Source organism: Podarcis gaigeae, assembly GCF_964106915.1.
Source record: "Podarcis gaigeae genome assembly, chromosome: 6".
Lineage (NCBI taxonomy): Eukaryota > Metazoa > Chordata > Lepidosauria > Squamata > Lacertidae > Podarcis > Podarcis gaigeae.
The window spans coordinates 62,661,097-62,687,444 of record NC_139682.1 but is presented as its reverse complement, the minus strand read 5'-3'; the positions used below and the strand labels follow the sequence as shown (position 1 = coordinate 62,687,444).

At 41.6% G+C, this 26,348-nt stretch overlaps 1 protein-coding gene across 2 annotated transcripts in view; it reads left to right on the top strand.

The window, feature by feature from the left end:
• The window catches only part of GNG12 (G protein subunit gamma 12), a 35,950-nt gene that overhangs the window by 5,698 nt on the left and 3,904 nt on the right, over positions 1 to 26,348 (top strand). The window contains exon 2 of one of the 2 annotated variants that reach the window (XM_083743148.1): positions 8,717 to 8,830. The exons of the other annotated variant lie outside the window; for it this stretch is intronic. The gene's annotated coding sequence lies outside the window, so the exon portion shown is untranslated. The remainder of the gene's footprint in view (positions 1 to 8,716; positions 8,831 to 26,348) is intronic. 2 annotated transcript variants of the gene reach the window in all.

Below are 26,348 nucleotides of genomic sequence, written 5' to 3'. Positions count from 1 at the left end.
CTCCATGGTGACTGCTGCTCTCCGTGGTGTTGTTTTTGCAATTAAAGGACCCCTGCCTCAAATAAAGCATCTTGGGGATTGGGGACTGGGATTTGCCAAGGGAGCTGGGAATTGCAGTTCAGTGGCGGGTCAGGGGGAGAGGGTCCCTTCAGCGTCTGGGTGCCGCGGGCCCCTTTGCGCCAAGACGCGCGTCTTTGGGCGTCGCGGCGCAGCCTTCTCGGTCTCCCTCCCCGGCCCGGCTAGCCCCGACGCGGCTTCTTTCTGGCGCGGGGAGGGGGCGCCTCTGGGGCCAGTGCGTTGGCCGGCCTCCGGGGCGGGCGGGCGGACTTGGCGCGCAGGAACTAGAGCGCAGGTGGCTCCGGCTGGGCGCTTCATTCGCCGCCGGTGGCGCGTTTGGCGGGCTGCGCGCGTCCAGACAGCGACCCGAGCCTGGGCGGCGTGGCGCTTGGTGCCGGAGCCTCCGCCCGCAGCGCCCCGTCGGGAGACAAGGCCGGAAGGAGCCTCGAGCCGGCTGTCGGACGCGGCTGAAGCAGCCAGGGCGGCATGGCAGGCAGCGGCTCCTCGGCGACTCCGGAGGCAGCGAGCGCGCCCCCCCCAGAAGTTGCGCCCGGTGCGGCCGGCCCCCCTTGCACCCCCCACGCTACGCCACTGCACAAACTACATACCTGGTTTTAAAGAGAGTGTGCCATTCCTAGGCTCTGGTTTAAAGCAAAGCTGTACTCTGAGCAAATCTGTTGAAATTAGTCGTGACTAATTTAAGTCTGTTTATTTCAGTGGGATTATTCTGAGTGTAACTTGGGGAGCTGCTGCTCACTGGGGTACATAAACCCAGGCTAGGTGGGCTAATGATCAGATTCCGCATAATCGGCGTAAATCTCTGGAAGGCTTTTTTTTTTTTAATAGGAACTTGTGATTCACAGTAGGAACATGAATAATAATAGTTCCTGTGGGTTGAGTGGGTGGAGAACAGAAGGGGAGAATTTGTTAAATTGGAGATTATTCTGTCGAAAATTGCCATTGTTACATGATGACTTTCGTAAAGCAATGGTTGAATTGTTATCAGTGTTCTTGTTTGGATAAAAATAGCTTCTTAGGTTTGTGAAAATATTTACAAAATAGTTTAGTTATGGGTGGCAAACCAGTGTTGCTCATTATCAGCACTGCTCTTTAATACTTCTGCAACCACATTCTTTACAGCATTAGGGACCTATTCTTCGTGTCTGTGAAGTAATTGCCTAGTTGTTTTTGTACACGATTCAAACATCTTCGCTCATGTCAGCACTGGGAGAAAGCAATTTTTGTCTTATCTAATGTGTCTGATGCGGTAATTGGGGCTATGTTGGCTGTTTCATTACAATCCAATCCTGTGCATGTTTACTCAGAAGTAAGTCCCAGTGAGGCTTACTTCCGGGAAAGTGTTTAGACTTGCCGTCTGAAAACTTAGTCCTCATGCTAAGTTTTGCTCTATTATGATAACTAATTATACACTCAATTTATTTCCCAAGCTTATTATTGCTTGCCTGTTCTAGACAAACTCTTGCTTACACATAAACTGGTATGCAGTTCAGTATCTGTGGCCATGGGACACAATAGTACTTAATAGTACGAAGGACAGGGCTATTGAACAATTTTCAGTGCTCATCCTACTTTAAGCTTACTACAATTTGTTTCCATGTTGGGGGGCTGGGAGTGGTGGTGGAGCATCCATGGAAATACACGCCACACAAAAGCAGCTGTCTTCAGCTTAACATGGGGCTTCTGTGTACTAAAGTTTGTCCTGTGTTCTTGAAAATTGTGGAATCAGACAGTTATTCATTTATGTTGCCCCCATTGCTTGAGAACATCAGTAGCATTTTTGTCTGACTTCCAGACAGCAAAAAATAATTGCAGCTCAATAAAATGTATTATAGTGAAGGGAAGCATTTGAAGATAGCCCACCACCCAATAATTTTAATTTTATTTGTCACATGGGTATTCTTCAGTTCCTCCAAAGGTAACATACTTGGGATCATGCTGTTTATATTTGCCCAACAACCCTGTGAAGTACAATTGGGGAGAGGCAATAACTGGATCAGACTGTCCATTGCATTTTGTGGTTAAACATAGATTTGAATCCTGGTTTTCATCTTAAATCCAGCACTCCTTAAATGCCACATAACAAATCTTCACGCCATGCTGTACTTAGGTTTCGAGATAAAGAGGCGCATCTCCAAGCTGAAAAATCTGTAACTAAGACTAATAAAACTGCCATATATTGTGCTAGCAATACAGTGCTTGTTTTGGGATTTCAACTTTGGGTGCCACCATTACTGAGGAACATGCTCTTCTGCTTTTATGTTCCCATCTTCTAAAGGTCTCATTATGCTTCACCTGTAGAATTTCATTATGTCTCTGGGACATGAAACTATGCAAGAGCCTCTCTCCTCTGGAAAAGCCTTGTAGATGTTGATCTGAACACGATACAGCTGCCTTGATGTGATGCTTACATGAGGATTATGTACCGGGAAGTCTTGTCCCCAGTGTTTAAATTTCAGCTGGGGTTCTGTACAACAGAAATAGAACACGCAATATTTTTTGATTTGTGCCTGCTTTAATCAGATTCCTTTTTGGCAGTTTAGGAGTCCTACAATTTATTTGCCACATCTTACTTTCACTTTTAGCCATATAAAAGCAAGTCGTTTCAGTTGCTCTTTTTTCCTCGTTCCTGTTCTTGTTGTGTTAGCGATTTAGGCACTGGTAAAAGTTTATGCTTTCAGTGTAGGTCTGGAAGAAGCAAGAATCGTTTTGATCTTGTGTCAGCAGGCAGAAAATAAACAAGTGGCTGATATGTTGGCTAAACATTGTATTCCAAGGCTCAAAAGACAGGTAGAGTCAGTTCATGTGCTTAACTGTTCTCCCATTTCATGATGCACCCTTGCTAAACCAGAGTTGCAGCAAAAAAAGACCATGCATAATCTTGCATTCCTAATTGGTAGTAATCTGTGAATGTTTTTGTATCCAAACAGATACATATTGTGCCTATAACTTCCTTTTCCTTTGATCCCATTCCACCTCACCTGGAGGAATAATAGGATGCATTGTATGTAGGCAAATAAACTAAATGAGCCACTGACATACTTGGATGTAGAAATATCCAAGCTCAGAGCCATGCGTAGTCATTAAGGTTCCTTTGTGTTCTTGGTCAAGTTACTTAAAGTTCAGATCTGCAGAAAAATAGTTGTAAGTTGGGGAAAGACAGGCTTGAATGTATACAACAAAGTTCATGTATCAGGGTGCAGATCAGTCTAAACCCATTATCCCTAGTAAGGTAAAAGGTAAAGGACCCCTGGACGGTTAAGTCCAGTCAAAGGCGACTAAGGGGTACGGTGCTCATCTCAGTTTTCAGGCCGAGGGAGCTGTTGTTTGCCCACAGTCAGCTTTCTGGGTCATGTGGCCAGCATGACTAAACTGCTACTGGTGCGCGGAGGACCATGATGAGTGCCAGAGCACACGGAAACAGCGTTTACCTTCCCGCTGCAGTGGTACCTATTTTTCTTTTACTTTTACCTTTTTACCTTACCTATTTATCTACTTGCACTGGTATGCTTTCAAACTGCTATGTTGGCAGAACCTGTGACAGAGCAATGAGAGTTCACCCTGTTTTGCAGATTCGAACTGCCAACCTTTGCAATCAGCAAGGCCAGGGGGCTCAGTGGTTTAGACCATATCCCTAATACAGTATACTAACTTTGCACATGCAGATCTTTTTATGTTATTAATTTAGAAGGACTGCACTGTGGGTTTGTTTTTGTTTTTTTAGGAGATGCTTGTTTGATTCAGTTCCAGGTCTGTGTTTGAAATTCGTGGGAATACTGGAAAATCAAAAGAAGTGTTTGCATGAATATTGATGATAGTATCTTGAACTGTATTAAATAATTGCTTCACATTCCTATATCCAGTAGATATTATTCAAAAGGTAAATGTGAGGCTTACATTTTTAACAGCATATTCCTAAGGAAATAATATATTCTGCATTTTAAAATCTAAATTGTATGAAACATTGATAATGTTTCTGTAGGAATAAATCAACCATTGGCAGTGAGTTGCATTAGCTCATCTCTTATTAGTCTATTCTAGTATATCATATAAATGTATTTGTCCTCATTAGTCTACAAAATAACTTGAGTACCATTGTTCATGAGAGGGAGCTGTTTTCCTATCCCATTTCTGCCCCAATTTAAGTTAATTACATACCACTTTTCTGCTGCAATATCCTTTTGACCTTAACCATATTCTTTTTAGTAATGGCATGGGAACACAAACACTTTTGGGTTTTTAAAGCTTGTATACTTTTCTTCTACCTCTATTCCTTCAATGTGACTTCATGAGAAGTATTTTAATGCATTATAATAGCATCTAAGGTTAACAACAATACATGTTTTCTTGCCCTTTGACATTTTTAAATGGATGCTGTCAGTCTGTCCAGGCCCAAAGGCTCTAGAACTTTAAAACACTTTATTGAGCAATAATGCGCAAAGGTAGTCATGTTGGTCCTTAAGAGTTGGCTCCACATTGTTGGCCCTAGGCCTGTAAAAGATTTAGCCATCACTGTCTTAAGCAAAATGCAGAGGTTACTGGCATAGGCACAGAGCAGAAGTAAAGAGAAACTTGGCAGTTTTTAATTTAGCAAAATCAGGGATTACCTTTGGATGGTGTTCTAGGTACTAATTTTAATTTTCATATTAAAATAATTTTAATATGAACTTTGGATGGTTGTCAAGTGCACCACCCCAAATCAATCCCTTACTTTGGTAAATGAAAGACTCTCATGTTTCTCTTTATTTCTGTTGTCTGTGTAGATCAGGAACTAGTGTGTTTCATTTAAGTTTGAAATATCACAATGTACTTAAAATGAGTAGTTAAAATATAATTTGCCCTAACAGCATCCCAGTAATCAGCATCGTTTGTATGGTGTTCATCCTTGGTGTGTAACCCAATACCTGTAACCTGGTAACAGGAAGGGACTCAGCCTGCAGTCTCCATCATGAAGTCAACCTGACCTCATGGCTACAACATCAACCTAATTTTTGTACTTAAAAAAATTATCCTCATTTCCCTTGCCCCCTGTTTTGTTGTTGTGTCTTGCTTGATTAAGAGTTCTAGAGAACTCTAAAGCTTGCCACTCTTGTGGACACTTTGGCTAGTCTCAATAATTGTATTGTAATGATTCTTCAACACCAACGTCCTTGGACTGGTCATGTTGTTTGGATGCCTGATTATCGTCTTCCAAAACAACTACTCTGTTCCCAACTTAAGAAAGGAAAACGAAATACTGGAGGACAATAAAAGAGGTTTAAAGACACTCTCCAGGGAAATCTAAAAAAAATGCAATATAAGCACCGATAATAGGAAACACTGGCCTGCAAGTGCTCCAGTTGGAGAATAGCCTCTACAAAAGGCATTGTGGATTTTGAAGAAGCACGAATTCAGGATGAAAGGGAGAAACGAGCTAAGAGGAAGGCACATTTGGCAAATTCTTACTGTGATCAACTCCCACCCAGAAACCTACGTTCCCCAATGTGGAAGGATGTGTGGATCCAGAATTGGCCTCCACTGTCATTTATGGACACACCACTAATACTGTGTACATGGAAGACAATCTTACTCAGCCAGAGAGAGAGAGAAGAGATTGTCCAACTAGATTTTGGAGAATTCCTTCCAGTAGCACCTTAAAGACCAACTAAGTTAGTTCTTGGTATGAGCTTTCGTGTGTATGCACACTTCTTCAGATACACTGTGTATCAGTGTATCTGAAGAAGTGTGCATGCACACGAAAGCTCATACCAAGAACTAACTTAGTTGGTCTTTAAGGTGCTACTGGAAGGAATTTTTTTTGTTTTGACTATGGCAGACCAACACGGCTACCTATCTGTAACTAGATTTTGGAGATTAATGATCGAAGCATCCTCAAAAGTCAGATAGAATTAAGTTCAATTTAAAGTGCCAAAAAGCCTTTGATCCACAAAATAATTTGTTTTATGCCAGTACTGGTGACTAGTAACCTATTCTGGGAATATTCCCCACAGTAGGAGTTCCATTCATAAAAATGGCTGCACTTGCAGTAGGGCAAAGTAAATCAAGAAGTCTCCTCTGGTTTGGCAGTATTTGCTCCAAGTAAAGGAGAAATTACCAGTTTAATCCGAGTTGTGGGACTGTTAGCTCATCTACCACTTATAACAATTACAATTTTTAAGATCTATTTTAATGTTGCTGTATTTTCTTGCTCCCAGTCTGCTGTTTTCAGTTTTTTTTAAATATCCCTTATTGTTTTAATTGTAAGACACCCTGCACATTGTGAAACTGTGTGACAGGATATAACATGCTTTCATTAAATAACTGGACAGTGGGAGATTCAGCCAATGCATCTAGTGTTTGGGTATTAGATGTATATTTAAATGATACTGAGGCTGTATTGTTTTTAACACTCAATTGGAAGCCTCCCAGAGTGGCTGGGGAAACTCAGCCAGATGGGCAGGGTATAAATAATAAATTATTATTATTATTATTAATCTTCGGGGGGGTGGGATGTATGAAACTGCCTCCTACTGAGTCAGACCACTGGTCCATCTAGCCCAGGGGTCGGCAACCTTTTTCAGCTGTAGGCCAGTCCACCATCCCTCAGACCATGTGGTGGGCCGGGCTATATTTTTTTGGGGGAAATGAACGAATTCCTATGCCCCACAAATAACCCAGAGATGGAGTTGAAATAAAAGGACACATTCTACTCATGTAAAAACACGCTGATTCCCATATTGTCTGCGGGCTGGATTGAGAAGGCGATTGGGCCGCATCTGGCCCCTGGGCCTTAGGTTGCCTATCCCTGATCTAGCCTGAATCTCTGACTGGTGAAGACTCTCCAGAGTACCAGACGGGAGTCTTTCCCAGTTCTGCTGCCTTAGATCATTTTAGCTGCTGTGCCCTGTGAGATTTTGCATATGAGGCACTCACTCCATCACTGAGCAATGGGCCCTCCTTCTCCATGTTTTTGTTTAAAAATATAAATTCTGAATGCAAAATTCCAAAGCTTACATTAAAGGAATTTAAGTAGAATTGAGAAGAAAACAAGATGGAAGATAACCTGAGAAATCAGATTAATCAAAACCTGGACTTCAAAGATTATTGAGAATTTCATTCTTACATTGGTGGTGTATACTGATTGTATGTTAAGATTCATAGGCAGTTTATGACAGAGGGCATGGTGCCCTCCAGATGTTGAACTACAGCTCTTGTCAACCCTGATTGTTTGTCACTGATTATTTGCCAGAGCCCTGGATGCTGCATTTGACATTGGAATTGTGTTTGTAAGAGTGGCCTCCCATTCAGCAAGAAAACTGCATGGGTTTGGCGTCTAGCTTGATCCTGAGTGCCATGTTTTAGCCTACAGTATGTGCTGGGCTTTCAGTTTATCTTAAGTTAAACATACATCAGGAAGAAAAATCTCACATTTTCCAAACTTCATTGTTTCTGCTTTCTCCTTCCCATGACTACCTTTATGATTTTTGAATACTTTTGCTTGTATACTTTATCTGTCTTGGTCAAAACAGTATCCATTAATTAACGAGACCTGCTCTAAACTATGGAAGTGGGGCTTTGGCTTTGCCAGGTGCTCTTGAGAGTAAACTAAATCCAGTGTTTCCTCTGAATCTTGTGGGTGGGTAGAAATCTGGGATCATCCACTCAGCTCCAAAATTAGAAGGGAGTCTGGGGCTCATCATACTTGCCAGAGACACCATGTGACTTCTTCCTATGGTGAGTGTGGCTTGCAAAATTGTGGACCTTGGTTACTGCTTATGGTTAGTTCTGAGAAAGTTAAATTTTGAGCCCTGGATTTGGACAATATGCTAAGTCAGTTCCTGGCTTATCTCAGGGAGGTGCAAAACAGCCACATTCTCCTTCCCAGGAGCCTGCAGGTTCTCACTAAACCATCATTTGGCTTATCGTAGTGTGTGAACCAGAACTCTTGTTCTCTGGCTCCTGGTACAAAAGTGATTTCTAGTAGCAGAAAGAGAAAAGAGTTAAGACTGCAGTTATTTCTAGGAAGATAAAAATTTGGGGGTCAGGAGAAGAGACATGGGATTTGGGATATTTTGAAACCGGGTGTGGGTTACAGAGATCATGTATAAAACTAATGAATGGAACACATCTTCATTATTCTGCTGCAGACACTTTCTTTTTGCCTATATATTTCTTAAACATTCTGTTCATTTGGAGTTAACTAAGGTTGCTTTTCTGATATTTGGCAGAATTCAATGTCACACTCTTCCATTCGTTCTGCCTGCACAAGCATTATAGCTTGCTAGATGCAGCAATGCCCCCTTCCCCTGTGCAATGTTATGGGTAATGTCCCAACCCTTCCAGAGTCAATTTTGGAGGGAAGGGGGGGGAAAAGCCCCATTGTGCATGCAGAAGTCCTTGCACAGGGCTTCTCTTGACAGAACTGGTTAGCTGAATCCCATCCTTTGCTTTGTTTAACTTTGTGTTAGGATGGCAGTTCATAAACCCCCTTTTTTTAAAGCACCAGGTCTTTTCATCAGGTCATGTTTAATGCTAATAATACTGGTAAATTTGTACATCCTAAAAAGTAATTTTATACTGTTGCAGTAGGAAAACACACTCTCTCCTTTACAGATGCTACTGTCTTCTTTTCTCATCATTCCACTTAATATCTATTTTCCAGATTTTTCCAAAGGCCAAGTGCAAGATTTGTCGTAGAGCAAGAATTGGAAGCTAATCACCTGATTCCCAGTTGGTGCGTTAATAGCCAGACTGTTCCTGTCATTCACACTAGAAGGTAAATATTATACCACAGCAGAAACCTTATTATTGAATCCAGATGTTCCTTGTATCTTTATAGATAATTAATATTTTTTTATAATTCAGAGATGAGGTTTATAGTGCCACCTGGAGGTTTAACAAGCAAATCTTCCATAGAAATATTAAGTGCAATTCTGTGATGAATTCTAAATTTGCCTTTAACTAATACCATACTAGCCTAGGGCTTGCTGAGCAGAAGGTCAGCGGTTCGAATCCCCGCAACGGGGTGAGCTCCTGTTGCTTGGTCCCTGCTCCTGCCAACCTAGCAGTTTGAAAGCACGTCAAAGTGCAAGTAAATAAATACGTACTGCTCCTGTGGGAAGGTAAACGGCGTTTCCGTGCACTGCTCTGGTTCGCCAGAAGCGGCTTAGTCATGCTGGCCACATGACCCGGAAGCTGTACGCCGGCTTCCTCGGCCAGTAAAGCGAGATGAGTGCCGCAACCCCAGAGTCGTCCACGACTGGACCTAACAGTCAGGGGTTCCTTTACCTTTACTTTTCACAGTACTACAAATAGGACTGTGTAGATGCATATGGAATATGTGCCCACACTCTCACTCCTCAACTAAAGTTTATATAACTTTTCACTTGTTTCGAAAGACAAAGAAAATGTTTTGTTGCTCAGTTTTCACTTTTCAACTGCAGAGAGGACAGTAATATTTAATTCAGATAGTGCCTACTCCTGACAAGATTGATCCCATCGGGTGGTTGGGAGAAAGTAGAACTAGCAACTGGTCTTCAGCTGATGGCAATAAGTATTGAGTACCTTTGCGGAGGCTGCGTATCACACCAAAGCTGAGTGGTCAGACATCCTCCAGAACCTTGGACAATTCTTAGAGACCAAACAACTTGTTCTGATGGGTTCCTAGTTCCAGACAAGCACTTACATACTCGGTCTGTTATGTTCACTATGTAGCCTACAGTCAATCTCCTTCCTGAGGGGTGGAAAGCTTTTTAAAAGGGCAGTCTCTAATATTTTCATTCTGTGTGTGTTGGTAAGCAGGCATTGCAGCGAGTTACACTCTTGGTAGCAAGAGCTCCAGAGTATCGGGTTACTATCTCCACCAGGCCAAGCTCAGGAGATGGTGTTGAGCCCCAGGGACATCACCCCTGCAACTTCTGTCATTGGTCCTTCAGACATAGCTGGACCCTCTCACTGTGTGTCAGTGAAAGACCACAGAGCAGTTCCTTGAGCTTCTCTGCTTGTCCCCTGTTCTGCTGGCAATCTGCTCTGTGACTTCTGAATTAAGCCTGGGGGGGTTCCCCTCTCCCTTCAATAATTTACGTTATGTTTATCCATCAAATAATTTTTTAGCTGTGCAGTAGATAAATACTGATTTTAAAATGTGTTTGACTTTTTCACCACACAATTTCAGCTCTGTTTTATTCTCATCTGTTCTAGATTAATGTAAAATGGAATTACCGGTAGCTTTCTGTTCATTGTCAACTCTGCTGAGTTGGCTCTTCCATTTGTCCACTAGAGGTCAGTCCTCTGCTGATACTAAATCCACCATTAAACAGTTCTGCAACCAGCGTCCAAATGCAGAGGAAGATAGCTGCATAATCATATGTCAGAATAGAAGAGTACATAGATTTTGCCACTAAGACTCCTGAGCAGGAATTATAATATTCTGATTAAAAACCTTTCCTGCAATATATATATATATTGCAGGAAATATATATATATATATATATATATATGTCTGATAAAATGTTTATTCATATAAAATATTACTTGATAATCCATCCTGTTTTAACATTTCATCATCTGAAATGTGATCATTTGTCTGAAATCAGTGCTTATTGTTTTTATTCTGATGAAGATGATTATAGTTCATGAAAGATTTGTGGAGCTGGCATAGAATAATCTCGGGGCTGCCAGTCCCAAAAGTTTGAAAATCATAAGATAGCCTTTAGAAGAGGTTTTTTTGAGTCTGACTCAGATTTTTTTTATATTATGTACAGTGGTACCTTGGGTTACATACACTTCAGGTTACATACGCTTCAAGTTACAGACTCTGCTAACCCAGAAATAGTGCTTCAGGTTAAGAACTTTGCTTCAGGATAAGAACAGAAATCGTGTGATGGAGGCACAGCAGCAGCAGGAGGCCCCATTAGCTAAAGTGGTGCTTCAGGTTAAGAACAGTTTCAGGTTAAGAACGGACCTCCGGGACGAATTAAGTATTTAATCCAGTATTTTAGTTTTGAACCTTTCTTGTATACATTAATTGCTTTTTCTACACCCCGATTGTTTCATTAAATCTGGGCACCTTTCATGATTTTGGAATTTTTCAGTGTACAGCTAGAAATTTGATAGTTTTAAAAATAACTTGTCTGATATTCTTTCGCTACAACTGCTGTAAACAAAGCTTTCTCTTTTATAATCTACCCACAAATGTTTGAGAACTAGTATAGAATATAACTACACATAGCTCCAGAGATGTTAGGTGCAATATTTATTTCAAAACATAGGAGACACAAATTATACCTTTAACTGTACCAGCACACCTTGTTCTAGGAGTGTATGGGTTTTTTTGTTTTTTGTTTTGCAGAATGCACAACCCAGAGTTTTTCTGCTTGGCCATTATAGTTTATCATGTTAAAGTCAAGAGTGTTTGTACAAATAACCAAACTAAAAAACTCTGGACTTTGTGCCCGTTGTTCTGGGAATAAGACAAAATGTCTCACAGTATTTCTTGACATCTTGAATAATTGAATGATCCCCACCAAGAAAAAAGGAGGGTGAGCTTTCGAAAGCTTATTAGCGTAATTACCTTTGACTCATATGCATAATAAGTATCATTCCTTGTTACGGAAAGGTCAGGTGCAATTGCATTGGATGGTTTGCTTTCTAGCCTGTATGTCCATTGGGGAACTACAGAATGCTTGATGCTGATTCATACTACCTGTCCACGGCGGGGGGGGGGGTATATGTAAAAGATTTGAGAATTTTTAAAATCCAACCTAAAAGAGAATTGGACAAATTCATGTAGATTAAGGCTGCCAATGGCTCCTAGCCATGATGGGTATGTTATACCAACAGTATATGCCTCTGAGTACCAGTGGCTGGGAATCACAACTGAAGAGGGTTAGACTCAGGTTCTGCTTGTGGGTTTATGGGCATCTAGCTGGCCACTGTGAGAACAGGATGCTGGATAGAATGGGCCTTTGGTCTGATCCAGCAGTGCTCTTATGTTCTTATGCTCTTACCCTTCAAGTGCAGAGAACCAGCTTTTTCTCAGGGCAGGCATTTCCCCAGTATTCTTCCTTTGACTAGTACTTCCCTTAGGGGATTTCAATGGAATAAACAAGATAGACTTATAACAAGTTTGTCAAGTTCCACAATTTACAGGCGTTTCTGAAAGCAAAACATGGGAGTTTAATTTGTGTCGCTGGCCTTTCAAGTATTGTGCCACATCAGTTTTTATCTAATAATTATTTGATGAGACATGAGTCTCATTTAAGTTTAAAATGGCAAAATGTTATATGGAGCCTAACAGGGTTGGGGCTTGAACCTTTTGATTCAGGGTGGTATAGTCTAGCTCAGGGGTCAGCAACCTTTTTCAGCCGTGGGCCAGTCCACCATCCCTCAGACCTTGTGGGGGGCCGGACTATATTTTTTGGGGGAAAAAGTGAACGAATTCCTATGCTCCACAAATAACCCAGAGATGCATTTTAAATACAAGTACACATTCTACTCATGTAAAAACACGCTGATTCCCGGACCGTCTGCGGGCTGGATTGAGAAGTTGATTGGGCTGCATTTGTCCCCTGGGCCTTGGCTGCTCATTGCCTACCCCTGGCCTAGCTGCTCATTGGACACAGTTTTCTAGAAGTTTTTACATAAGGGAGAGAGGCTGGTCAACTGGCCAAATGTCCAGGGAATGAGAAGATTAGACTCCGCAGAGAATTTTCCTGGAGTGCCTGTCTTTGTCCTGTGGCCTGAGCTCCTTAATCCTAGTCTCTCTGCATGCCATTTTTGGTATTCCAAAATTCAGTTTTAACCAGCTCATATAAAATCTGCCTGTTAATGTAGCTTTGCAACTAATAATAGAAGGAGCAGCCAGTCTCCTATTATCTGATAAAGCCCCTCGGCTTCCCTCTGTAGTGATAGCAACACTTAGAAGGGAGCCAGACCAGAGAAAACTACATATACAATCTGTCATGGTCTGGTGCAGTATTATAGTTTCGTCACTAAAGGGCATTTGTTCATTGCAACCAGTGAGACATGCAGCAAACTTTAAAAATCCTGGGATTTTGCAAAATGTATTTTTGATGAGGAGATGACATCCCGAGACACGTGACACATTTTCTTCTATTAACCAACATTGTGTAAAATAAAAATTTTGAAACCTGAACTTTCCACCTAACACTAAATCATGGTTTGTGGATGACAAGACTAGGGAGTATGAACAGGAAATGGTTGCGAAAGCACTATGCAAATAGCAATGAACGAAACTTGTAACATGTAAAAAAAAGTTTCATGTCAAGATTGTCAGAGGGACCTTCAAAAGAGGACATTACCAGAACGGCTTTCACAAATACTTAGAAAGGAGTAGAAATGTTACTATTTCTAAGAGAAGGCAAATGTATAGATCAAACCCGCTCCTTAAATAGAGTTTTCAGAAAGTAACTAAACTCAGAATCTCCTTACCTTTTACCTTTACCTTAATGTCTTGGAACACCTTAAGCATGAAAACTGCCAATCTTATATGGTAATAACAACTGCTAAAGCAGACTGAACTAGATTCCATTCCATTCTGTTATTGTCAGCAGAACTGTTTACCCGATCCAGGAGTTTAGTAATAGCACTGCACAGGTGTCTGCATTCATAACTGAAAGGCCACAAAATGCCACTGAAGGAATTAATTTGCCTGCAGAACATTTATAGGGAAAGAATGAGAGAACAAGAGACTTGACTTGTGTGGCTTGCCTTTCTAAGCTTGTGTGGCTTGCCTTTCCCTCCCCCCCCTTTAAAAAACACACTCTTAAACTTACCCTGCATGCCAGTTTGTGAATAATCTGTCTTTAATTATGCAGGGGAAATGATCTTTTCCCATTCTTACTTTATACAGTACCTGTAAAAGGTTGCTTCACTGTGAATTGGAGACCTAGACTAGTTCGTGATCAGTTATTGGAGCACCATATTTTTCGCTCCATAGGGCGCACCGGACCATAGGGCACACCTAGTTTTTTGAGGGGGGGGAATAAAGAAAAAAAAATCCCCCCAGCCCCAAAGAGCAAAGAAACCAAAGGGTTGCTGATAGCTGCCTGAAGCCCGGGGAGCGCAGCGGGAGTTGGCGCTGCGCTCCCCGGGCTGCAGGCTGCTATCCGCAGGCCTGGGGAGCGCAGCGCCAACTCCCGCCGCTCTCCGAAGGCTTGCAGATAACTGCCTGAAGCCTGGAGAGCGAGAGGGGTCGGTGCGCACCTACCCCTCTCGCTCTCCAGGCTTCAGCGAAAGCCTGCATTCGCTCCATAGGACGCACACACATTTCCCCTTCATTTTTGGAGGGGAAAAGGTGCATCCTATAGAGCGAAAAATATGGTATGTCTTGTCCTTCTGGTTAAAGGGAAATACAGTGGTACCTCGGTTTTCAAACATAATCCATTCCGGAAGACCTTTCAGCTTCTGAAACATTCGAAAACCGAAGCATTTACTTCCGGAAAACTCAGTACGGAAGCTGCGTGGCACGTTCGACTTCTGAAAAGCGTTCAAAAACCGAAGCATTTACTTCCGAGTTTTTGGCATTCAAAAACGTTCGACTTGTGAGACATTCGAAAACCAACATACCACTGTAGTTAAAAGTTGATTTCAATGAAAAGGGGGTGAGGTGCAGAGAGAGAGATCGAGATCATGGGCATGGCAAGATGGTTAGTATTTCATATTCAGTAAGCTTTTCATTTAAAAAAAACTCAGGTGGAAGTGAAATAAGGGAAGACAGGGATAATACATCTAGCAGAATTTTTTTCCTCTTGAAACATGATTTTTATAGACTTCAGGCTGCCTTTTTCCTCTTGGGGTCCAGCAACTCTGCTAAGTCCCACTCAGAGTAGAGTCGTTGAAATAAATGAACGTAAGTTAGTTTTGATTATTAACTTCAGTGGGTCTACTCTGAGTAGGTCTAACATCAAATACTGCCCTATATAATCTCCTTGCTGTAGACTATTTTAGTATTTCTGAAGAAAAGGCTGAGGTGTGTGTGTGTGTTGCACCCTCCTTTTTTATTCTGGAAAGATTATTTATTAATATTTTTGATGTTTAAAGTGCCATACATTTTCTAGGCACTGTGGGCCTCCAATTTTATGACACCAGGATGAATGTTTCCTATGGCAGTCTTCAGAAAACTAATTGTCTGATTTGGAATTGAGAAGCCATTTCACTCTGGTCATTGTGGTTTAGCTCACAAAGAATTTTTGCTTTCTGCATGTGTTTTATGCCACATATTTTCTGTCTTAGAGATACTTTTTCTGTAATGTATCTTGGCCCCATCTGTTTTCTGTTTCTGGCAAATAAATTCTGGGAGATGTTGCCTAGTTTGTTAGAGACATTTGCATATAGAGGACTTAGGCTCCATACCAGAGTTTGGTCCAGATAGCCTTTTGAAGCTCAGAGCTTCACTAGAAATTGTTTCAAGAAATGAACAAATGCTTCAGAGATCTCTGATAATGGATTGTGTAATGGATTCAGGGATCCATAGAAAGGGAAGCTAAACTGTTATGGTGGCAGTTACCCTTTGGGAACACAAATGAATTTTGGCATTGTTTAGGACAAAATGGGCATGGGCACAATATTGGTATTCTTAATTGTAGGGTCCAGTTACATTTTAATTTGGCTTGAGCTCTGATTAGTCATAGATCACGAGCCCAGTCTTCTATGAGCAATGAAGTATGTAGTCCTTGCAAACAATAGACTGCAACTTTCTAAGTATAAACAAATTAGTCATTAGTAAGACTCTGTAGCTGGCAATTAAACATGGAGAATATACAGTAACTAACATAATAAGCTTATTAGTGAAATGTTTTGTTAAAGTAGAGCTATTAAGTTCTTTCTTAAATCTTGTGTGTATCCTTGGGGTGCATGAATTTAGGTACAATAAGTGGATAGGCAGATGGTTTGAAATGCCAGCATTTAGTTAAGAAAATAGCAAACAACTACTATTAGACAGTACGGTGACAGCCACTATGTTAGTCACACTCAGAGGCCATTTAAATAAATGGACAAGTTTACTCTTGAGTATGACTCACATTGGCTGGCAGACCCTGTTCATCCTGTATTTAATATACAAGAACCTTGTTTTTGAAAAATCATTTAGAATTATGAGAATATCACTGAGAATTGTAGCCTTAAACTTAGATGTATTCTTTATAAAGTAGTTACCAGACTTGGATTTCACTATCAGTGGGAATATCTTGAATATCTTCTCCGGGTCCATTGCTTCTTTGTTAGTTGTCTTTGGCATACTAAAAAACCAAAAAACAAACCCAGTGTTCAGTTGTTGCCATCTTGAATTCAGGGGCGTCTATGTGACATACATAAATTAAACAGTGTTTCAACAATGCCACGCTTCCTCCACCCCAGTAGCCAAAGGTATTGGTGCCATGAGAGTGCTGGAATTTCTGTGCTTCAGGTCTCCAAGCCCCATAAAGAGCTACATTTCCTTGGGGCAAAGCTCTACACTAGTTCTCCTCGAAGGAGGGGATTTGAGTTTATGAGGAGAGATGGAAGTGTGATAGTCTGCCGAGGACTCCTTTTTGCCACACCTTGGTTTGGGGGAACTGTTGGTCTGAAAAGAAGTGTGCAGCCCACATTGGATGGGATTTCAAATGCCGGATCACATGTCACAGTTGAGAGGTCTTCCACTTTTTACCACATCCACCTTTTTGTGACTTCTTATTGCTAGATTGGCAGTTTTAAATTTGTGATTATTTTTTATGTAATTGCTTTTTATGATTTATTTTGTAAGCTGCTTTGAATTTTTTTCTTAGGAAAAGTGGGGTACACACTTCAAAAATAAATGGTTTGGCAGCTGGCCAATGAAGAACATCAGAACTGAGCCAATATATGTCTGGAATTTGATGTTAAAGTGGAAAAAGTTATATTTTAATCTACCAGTAAAGATAGTTAGCCATACTTTATGGTTTCCTTCAGTCCTCTGCATTCCACTCTTAGTGACAGCTGTTCAGTAGTCCAAATTCATTTGTAAAAGAATGTGAGCTGAGCCTGGCTATTGGGCTATTAACTTTTGCTCAAAGGTCGATTTGGAGCCAGGAAAGAGAAACTTGGAAGTAGTGCAGGGAGTATTAATGAAGCAGGAAAGGTTCACGGAAGTTTACAGCAAATGAATGCAGGCATTAAACAAAGATATTCATAACCTCCAAAGGTTCTATTCAAACCTTTAATTGTTTCATAACAGAATGAATGTGGCCCTTTTATTGAATAATACTTTAAAGTGGAAGAGAGATTTTTGTTTGAAATTGAGAGGTAGCTTGCAGATTTCAAGCCCTGTAAACAAGACGCATCTGCCAGTTTATAAGGGCTGCTTCACACTTCATGCAACAGTCATGACTTGTCACAGCTGCAATGGTGTTCTCTCAGTGTTTCCTCCAGTAAACACATGAAGGCTAGATGAACATCCCTAAAAGGTAAAGGATGCACACCAGGGAGCATCAGTTGACTATATCTCCAAGAAACGTGGAATTTTGTTTGAGCCCTCACCCCCCCCCAAAAAAGAGTGTTTGTTACATAAAGTGTTGAACAGCATTTAATTCTCCTGAATTCAGTGTAGCAAGTGTGGGTGTGTATACACACATGTAACATATGCACACAAGTACAGTCGTACCTTGGAAGCCGAAGGCCTTGGCACTCGGAACGTTTTGGCTGCCGAATGCCGCAAACCCAGAAGTTAGTTCCAGTTTGCAAACGTTCTTTTGGAACCTGAACATCCAGTGCGGCTTCCTGCAGCCAATCGGAAGCCGCGCCTTGGTTTCTGAACGTTTTGGAAGTCAAACGGACTTCCGGAACGGATTCCATTCGGCTTCCAAGGTACGACTGTAATGTATCTCCTCACAATCTCCACTTAGGAGTCCTTCCTGTAGCTTTTTTGTTTTTGCGGATGTTCTTCAAAAAGGATCATTTCTTGTGATTCCAAATGACTGGACAACATTCACAAAGGGATTGTGAATCAGGTAGGGCTTATAGCTAGTTGCAGCCATTTTCCTGTTGAGATGACCAGAGAAGCACCTGCATGCTTTTAGTTCAAGAGAATTTACTGCAGCCTCCAGAGAGGTGCCTACCACAAGGTTTGCAAGTGACACTGTGGGATTGGTTTCATTTGCTGCAGCCTGATGGCATAGACAAAGTGTTTTCATCTATGCGCCTAACCATGTGCTCCCTCAACCATTGCCCCTCTTGGCTTAATGTGGTGGCCCCTGCCATCTTTTTACAGTCTTTTTGGCACCTACTGAAGACCTTTCAACATGCTTTTAAAATGGAGGTTGTCATCCCAGTTGTTACCTGCATTAGATTATATATGTAAACAATGTGTGTGTGTCATTCAGTCACTTTGTGATGCTTCATGGGAAGCAATTCATAAATAAACGTAGCTTTATGTGGAACAGTACTGCAGTTTTTTGTTTAACTGCACCTGCCAAGATTCCTCATCTGGATGAGTTCGGGAACCCTGTCTTCCTTTGCAGCTGGATACTCTCTTTTCTGAACTTCCCTTTCTTTAGGTGTTTCATTTAGTGCACAGATGGGGAGGAAGGATGGCTTGTGAATTATAAGACAGAAGGGGAAAGTGGGAGTTCATAGACTTATTCTTGACTTCAGAGGTTTCCTGTGGAATAAAATGAGTCACTAAATCTCTTCTTTAACTGGGTGGTTCCTGTCTGCTTGCCAGAAACTTGGTCAAGGGTTAATTCAGGGATACTCACTGGGCGCTGTGACATCTTTTGACTGGTGGGGCCACCTCCTTCCTGGCTGAGGGTTGTGTTAAGACCCCTGCTTTGAAAGAATCGGCACCAGGTTCCTACAAGTCTGACACTGAATCCACAGATTGTTGGCTTCTTCTAAGCTTTTTGCTTTCAGACAGAATCAAGTGATCTTTAAATGAGTGAGAGCTTTAAGTTTTTACAGTGGGGGTGAGGTGAATAGGCACTGAAAGATGGTGTTTAAATGCTGAACACTAAATTGCTTTGTTCTCTTCTTGCAGTCTGAAATATTGGTCTGTAAGAAGGAGGAGTAAGTATTAATAGCATGAACAGTAACATTTTGAAGAGTACATGATCCTATTTTTTGGAGAAAGAATCACTTCTGCTCTGTCAGTCTGTGGTTTCGTCACCTCAGTATTGCCTCAGTGAGTAAGCCTAGAATGACCAAATCATGCTGAGTAATGCAAGACCAGAAATGGAGCGTGTGAATTGCCTTATATGGAAAGGCTTATGCTGCAATCCTAAAGCAATGTCATCCAGAGGTTTTGATTTTATTTATTTTTCGTTGGGGCTTGGCTGATAATCTTTTCATAAAGTTTAAACACAGGGGTCATAATCCAGCCAGATTTGCTGAGTTCAACGAAGTTGGCATATACTGAACCTAAAAATATTCAACTCAGGCTAGATCAGGAATCTGGACCAAGGTTCACTCTGAGTGTGCAGAGAGCAGCTCACCTTTGAAAAAACCCAGAGAAGACAGATACGTTTTTGAACATAGTGTGCTGTTGGAGTTTTTCTGTTTTTGTGAAATCTGCCACAGGATTGTTTCTCAGAGTTATAGAATATTGTTGCTATTCGCATTTTGAGACACTGTTAATTCTCAATGGAAAAGTTAGTGAGGATGCATTGGATAGTGAGCGTCACAGCTGATTTACCTTCCTGCAGCACCATCCCGCTCTCTGAAATAATTATGGCTGGGAAAGAGAATCCAGACCAAATCTGAACTGGGAGCAGAACCCCATTCTCATACCTTGTGCCATTGAGCCACTTACAGCAGAGATACTGGATCTTGTTTTTCCTTTGTTACCAAGTTATCACTGCAAGTTGGCTTCAAATCAGACCAGAGTGAAAGCTTGCAATTAAAGGTAACTAATTGTAGTCTTCTATATTTGTCTTTTGTTAGAACCCAGTTTCTAGTTACTTGATTTTAGAAAAGTTGTATGAGCTAAACGTTTGTAATTGTAGTGAACAGCAAAGCTGCCCACAAAGCGACACAGGCACAATTCTCCTGCATGCTTTGTCATTGTGAGTTAATTGCATTTCACTCAGCAGGTAGCTTGTACATTCATGGTCTAAGAGAGTCAGTAAAATAAGCTAGGCTGACCTTTAATCACCTCATTTGGAGCTTACCTTTTAAATTTTGAAATTTATACCTACTGTGAGTGTTTTAAACGTTTGCACTGTGGCTTTGGGCAAATTTCACATAGTTTGTAAACAAAAGCAGAACAGTATTCTAAAATTAGTGCTTATGATTCTTTGAAAGAGAAAATACACCAAATACACATCCCTGTGTATGTGTCTTGCTGAACACAGTGCAGTTTAGTATGTAATGTTCCTTAGCAGTTCTGACAGGTAAATAAAGAAAAATATGGAATGGAAACTTGAATTCTTCATGTATAGAAAACCTTTTTCTAAAGGTTTCTTAGTTGATAGAGTACAGTCATACCTCAAGTTGAATGCGCTTCGGGTTGAGCACGTTGAAGTTGTGCTCCGCGGCAACCCGGAAGTAACGGAGCGCGTTACTTCAGGGTTTCGCCGCTTGCGCATGCGCAGACGCTCAAAATGACCGCATGCGCGGAAGCAGCAACCCGCGGACACGCCGTCGCATCTTACGTTCCGTTTGGGATGCGAATGGGGCTCCGGAACGGATCCTGTTCGCATCCCGAGGTACCACAGTATATGAAAAGAAAAAGAAAAAGCTTTAATGTGTGAGTGAGTTTGAAATGATCTGGAATTGCTTTGAATTTCTGGGAAGAGCAAGTAATTTGGTGGTGTTTTAGTGTTTAGAGTTTCACAATCCAGGCTTCCAGCTCTTGTTTTTTTGCTCTTTGATTATTATTTTTAAGAGAAGAGGAACAATTATAACGAGCAATAGTTTATGACTATGCATAGTTTAGTTTATGACTATGCATATGACTATTCAGCTTTTATGCTATAAAATCATAATATCAGCCTCTAGTTTGTCATTTCCACAAAGCTTGTCTGGTCAGTTTCCCTCCAGTTGGACTGTATAGTGAAATTAGCAAAACACTTCCAGTGGGCACAGCGAAGTTAACTAATGTTGGGTACAAAAACATATCATTAAACCAGTGCTTTTTTCTGGGGGTATGCTGGGGTACGCATACCCCTAAACATTTTGTTAATCTCTGTACTTTTGTCCATCTACTGTATTTATTTTTCCCGATTTCAACTATAAAATGATGATTTTCTTGAGTCAAAATGAGAGTACCCCTAAACGTTGGTTTTTTTAGGGGGGGAAAGCACTGCGTTAAACTATAATTAAAATATCTGCTACTGGGTGTTTAAAATACATTATTTGGCAGTTATAGCTTTCTGGGCAAGTTGACTGACTAGAATTTATTACTGTATTTCATAATTTCAATTGGTGGGTAGGTAGCAGATAGTATGGGTTGTTAGATTGAATTCCTGTTCTTGAGTTCTGACTAATGTAATTACATTGCAATTGGCTCAAAGCCAAATATTTATCTGAAAGTACACTTGCATTTCTTCCTGCTGAAAACTGATCTAATTTCCACAGTAATTGAGTCATATCTTTTGCTCTCATGCTTCTTTCCCCTTCCTTTGAAAGGTGAAGTCATATGTACTTTGAGTATCTACTCTATAAAATCTCCTAGGAAGTATATAATTTATAAATAGTGGTAGAAGAAGGCTGTAGCTGAAGAGTTGGTTGGATTAATCCTCTACTTGCTCCTTTTGTTTTCTTGGGGTTCATGAGTCATACCTCTTGCAATGGCAATAGAAGCCACAGGTACAGAATTCTGTGATTAGAATATAAACTCTATACCTAGCAACTTGTGCCCTATGGCCCACATAGCCAAGCCTGCTTCCTTCCTTCCTGCCAGTAGGGTTACAGCTAGTCTTACTTTCTCCTTGGCTCTTCTCCCGCCCCACCCTTCAGCTCCCATTTCCCACACCATAGAATTATACAGTTGGAAGAGACCCCAAGGATCATCTAATCCAGTCCCCTGCAATGCAGGAATACAGTGGTACCTTGGGTTACATACGCTTCAGGTTACATACGCTTCAGGTTACAGACTCCACTAACCCAGAAATAGTACCTCGGGTTAAGAACTTTGCTTCAGGATGAGAACATAAATCGTGCTCCGGTAGCAGCAGGAGGCCCCATTAGCTAAAGTGGTGCTTCAGGTTAAGAACAGTTTCAGGTTCAGAACGGACCTCCAGAACGAATTAAGTTCTTAACCTGAGGTACCACTGTATTCAGGTTGCCCTGGTAGGGTAAAAAGGTAAAGGACCCCTGGACGGTCAAGTCCAGTCAAAGGCAACTCTGGGGTTGTGGTACTCATCCCACTTTCAGGCCGAGGGAACCGGCGTTTGTCCGCAGACAGCTTTCTGGGGCATGTGGCCAGCATGACTAAACTGCTTCTGGCGTGACGGTGTAGCCTTTTTAGCTGAAACCAGAGCTCACCAAAACACAGTTTACCTTCCCACCGCAGCGGTACCTATTTATCTACTTGCACTGGCGTGCTTTTGAACTGGAGGCAGGATCTGGGACAGAGTAGCAGGAGCTCACCCCGTAATGGGGATTCAAACCGCCGACCTTCTGATCAGCAAGCCCAACAGGCTCAGTGGTTTAGACCACAGCGCCACCCGTGTCCCCACCCGTGGCCTATTTGGGGATGAACCAACGATCTTGGCATTATCAGCACCAAGCTCTAACCACAAAGCTAACTGGTGTCATTATTCTTCATATTTCTGCTTTTCAAGCTGCCACCTGCTTCTTAGCTTCTCTTCCCACCCCCAGTGGACCGTTCCAGGTGAGAAGTGTTCCCCCTCTTGGCCAGTCACTTGCCTACAGTGTACCAAACTTCCTTCAACTTCCTTGGCTTCTCTGTCTCTTAGCTTCCCTGCATTCTGGAACTTCTTTCCTGTCCTCAGCCTGTTTGTGTTAAAGCAAGATTCCAACTAAAAAGACAACTGTCCGTTGCACAGAAGTGGATTTTAAACTTACTTTGTTTTCTAAGCAATTCGTGCCACCCCACCTCCTCAGCCAATCAGTGTCAAGAGTCTTCACCAGCCATGTAGATTTTATTGAAGCAGCGACAGAACAAATGGGGGTGCATTGTTAAGGATATTTTTGTGCACATAAAAATAAAACGACTTAACGGAAAATAAAATGGCTTCGGAAACTGAATTGGATCTTCAAAAACTGGTTTGAAAAAATATTCACAAATAAGTCAAAACTGTTTTGTTTTGTTTAGGTTGTGGACCAGATTGTTGGCAGCTAGTGTTTAAAAATTCTTAGGAGATATATTTTGTAATAGTGATAATCCCGTAAAGTGTTTGTTACAAAAAACCATAATTAAACTATAATGGAAGTATCTGGCTTTGGATGTTTATAATGTTTAGTTTGGTGTGCCTTTTAACATTCTGGCCACATTGACTAGAGTTTAATATTTCGTAAATTGAAGAGGTGTAAAGAGGTAGGGGTTTGTATGGGTGTTAGACTATTCTATCTTAAATTGTTTAATATGTACGTATTTGAAAAGCTAGATGCAATACAGTGAAGCAGTGCCCTTTTAAGCCTTACTAGCTTTACAGTGCAATCCTATAAAGATTCTTATTCATCCTGTTTTAAGTCCAGTGGAACTTGTTCCTACATGAATGTGCCCGGGATTGCACTCTTAAATTTTGTAAAATTCCTTAGAAGAAGGGCATTGGAGACATCTGTTTAATTAAGATTCCAACTAGAGAGTAGAGCATGCATTTCAGTTTCTTCCATTGAATTCGTTGGAATGTTAAAGTGATGAGCTTGGGCTGCATTATGCCCTGTGGTTTTAGAGTACTGGAGAAGTCATGAATGGGCACACAGCCAGATTTTCTGCCCTGTGAAAGCAATGTCTCCTTCTAAGTTGTTGTTGTTGTTGTTGTTTTTAATAGTGACAAGTCACTGTCTGGTAATGTTCATCCCCCTGACTCAACTGGCCAGAGAGTAGTATAGTTATACTGACTGTGTTACTGGTAGAATTATAAACTTACTGGTTCAGGTGCTGCCCTTGGGACAGTGGCAAGAGAACTTTGGCAGTGGGCAGTCGAAATTCTGGTAAGGAGTCTTTTGAAGACCGTCCTAATTACGCACACTGGGGCAGCCGGCATTCAGACTTCTATTTACTTAGTTTCACAACAGGAAATGTGATCTTGTTACAGGGGTTGTTTTTTTTGTCTGTGAACTGCATGCACTCCTGATTCTGTAGTACTCAAGCTTTTACATGCATAGCTAGCAGAACCTCTAAAGCGAGTCAGTAAGATTTTAACGTTTTATTCTTTCCACACACAAAAAATGTACATGGTACTATGCATTCTTCAGTGACTAAAGTTTTTGTTTTTGGAAAAACAAAACAAAATGGTTGCTCTGAGCAGCCTTATCATCCATATATCTGGAAATGAGCGATTTCTGATTAATTGTCCAAATTCCAGTGGTAAAAGCAGTTCATTAGGTCAAATTGTAGAGCTGCAGTACTTGGCATAGTTTGACACCACCCCTTCCTCCACTCCATCACTCTCACCACTGCAATAGCATTAGCTCTGTATGGGATCCCAATCAGCTCTGGGTCTCCTCTGCGGAACAGGACTACACTTTTGCAATAAATGTATTGTATAGCCGTTTTCTATGCCTCCAGTTTTATAGTACGTTTCAGCAGCAAGAGTACCCCTTACATCCCAAATCTAACAATGATCTCATTCTCCAAATGCTGAGCTTTATGTAGCCAAAATGGCAGCAGGATATATTGGTAGATTTGAGAGAACTCCATCTTTTGTGGAATTACAAGCAAATACTTTAAAAAAAAAATTCCAACCCCCATCCCAAGCCAAATGAGGAATAGCTTGAAATGGTGAAAGTCTGTTTGGAGAGAGGCAAACTGGGCAGAGAGAGAAAATGGACTGGAATGCTCTGGAAGACCCCCCCACAGAATCTTGGGAAGTGTAGTTCGCTAAGAGTGCTGGGAACCATAGCTATTTAAGAGGTAAACTACAGTTCCCAGGGGAGAGGGGCTTTAAATATCTGGTATGCATACAGTCCTGGTTCCACGTTTCAAGAGGGGTAGTCATGTTAGGCTGCTCTAGCAAAAAGGACGAATGAGTCTTCTGGCACCATAAAAAAACTAATCATAGAAAGCAAACAAAATAAATGTGATAGGCTTTATGGTGCCACAAGGCTTTTTGTTCTAGTTCCCCACATTTTTTATGAAATGAGTTTTTATCAGAAGACCTTTAACCTAACATGCCTATCATTTGCTGTTCAGGATTATGGAGGCAGCCAGTGACTCAGTCGGACCTGAAACTTCGGGTGTGGCGAGCTGCCATCACAACTTGTGGCATTGGTCTGGCATGCAAGCTACGCAAAAGCTATTGCACTGCACAATTAGTGGCCCTCGTGTATGTCACCATTAAGGTTGGGGTGTTTGTTTGTAGTAGTGAGCTCTCTTCTCTGGCTTTCTAAAGTGAACCAAGTTCATCAGATGAGATTCCCTAACAAAAACAAAAAGACAAATTGAAAGTGGCCCTCCTTTCCCTTATAAATAACAGCATGTCCTTTGCTGCATTCCCTCTCACCTCCAACCCACAGAGAGATTACTTTGCTAGGAAGGGATAGGAACGGAATTTGCTGCCAGGAAGCTTGGACGATGACACATTCGTGCAGTCTGGCACAAGCCGTTGCTGAGATCTGATACTCTAATAGCCACCTACACTGCAGCTGATCCCGTTAATACATGTTCTTACTGCAGGACTTTGGATTACAGTCCTCCCTCCCTTCTGGACACTATTTCTCATGGATTATACTGGCTGTGTACTTGTGTACATGTTTTGTTATGGAGCCCCTGCTCTTTTTCTATAGGTGTCATATGCACAGAATTGGCATGTGTTCACAAGAAAAACTAGCTGTGCCAGTGTAGGTGGCTATTAGAGTGCCAGTGTCTCATAATGATCAAAAGGGGTAAATGCATCTAATAAGTAACGAAACAACAACTAAAAACAAGCAAGACAGAAAAAGGGGCTGGGTGATAGTAAAGGTAAAGGGACCTCTGACCATTAGGTCTAGTCGCGGACGACTCTCTGGTTGCGGCACTCATCTCGCTTTATTGGCCGAGGGAGCCGGCGTACAGCTTCCGGGTCATGTGGCCAGCATGACTAAGCCGCTTCTGGCGAACCAGAGCAGCACACGGAAACGCCATTTACCTTCCCGCCAGAGCGGTACCTATTTATCTACTTGCACTTTGGTGTGCTTTTGAACTGCTAGGTTGGCAG